The sequence below is a fragment of the Tigriopus californicus genome, chromosome 12 (genome assembly GCF_007210705.1).
Source record: "Tigriopus californicus strain San Diego chromosome 12, Tcal_SD_v2.1, whole genome shotgun sequence".
NCBI lineage: Eukaryota > Metazoa > Arthropoda > Copepoda > Harpacticoida > Harpacticidae > Tigriopus > Tigriopus californicus.
The window spans coordinates 10,501,929-10,502,976 of record NC_081451.1 but is presented as its reverse complement, the minus strand read 5'-3'; positions in this window follow the sequence as shown (position 1 = coordinate 10,502,976).

Genomic DNA, 1,048 nt, shown 5'->3' with positions numbered 1-1,048 from the left:
GAAATATTGCTTGGTGGATGAGACACATTTTAGAATCGTATTAAGGTCCTTTAGGTCCCCGTATTACAAAGTACGGTCAACCAAAGGCGAGGTAAAATTTTCGAAACGAATTAATAACTCAAATCCGGAGCTTAATCACAAATCACTCGCATGTTCTTATATCGCTCCTTTGGATCCTACTAAGTTCGAAAAAGTGAATGGTTAATAACTTGCCTTTCAGCATTCCTCTATAACAATGATGGGATTGGAAGCGATTGGGAAAGGTTAAACATAAAATGGTTTCAACAAGAACCGGTTTAAGTTTGGCATCGTACTTTGGATGAAGAGTTGTTTTACTATATTAGAAGATACACTAATATAAAATGTTCTTCCTATTTCAAGATTTAGCTAAGGTAGTTTGACTTGGAATCGTCGTCAAACTTGAAAGACTTGACAGAAGAGGAAGGCACTCAATTGGATCGTAAAATCAATATCAATGAGATCTGGCTTTTAGTCAAGCAATTCTTATAGGTAGATTGTTTGTACCGTATTGCATCATGTTTTCTGGACTCTGAATGTTGATTAATATTTCAATTGGGGCCAAAGGATATGTTAAATGTTTAGAATTGCAGTAAAAGGATAGCAATAGCCAATAACTTTTCTCATCCTATCTTTGTTGCTGCTCAAAATATGAAGTAATCTAAAGCACTTTCCTCTTTGAAGTATTGCAACACCCGTGATGTAAATTCATCCATTGATTTGTTGTTGTATTTTGCTACAATGTTTGAAAAGAACGACAGGATCTCATTTGGAGGGTGGATTCTTATTCCTGGAACATAATCTCATTTGGCGAAGAGAGCCTTTGTACGAGGATGGGTTCTCAATCCAAGGATGGCGTCTCAATTAGAGGATAGAACCTCATCTGGAAGATAGAGCCTCAATTCGAGAACAGAACCTCGTTTGGGGAACACTGGCTCAATCGGAGGATGGAGTCTCAATTCGAGGATAGAATCTCAATTCGAGGATTGAGTCTCAATTCCAGGATGGAGTCTCAATTCCAGGATGGAGT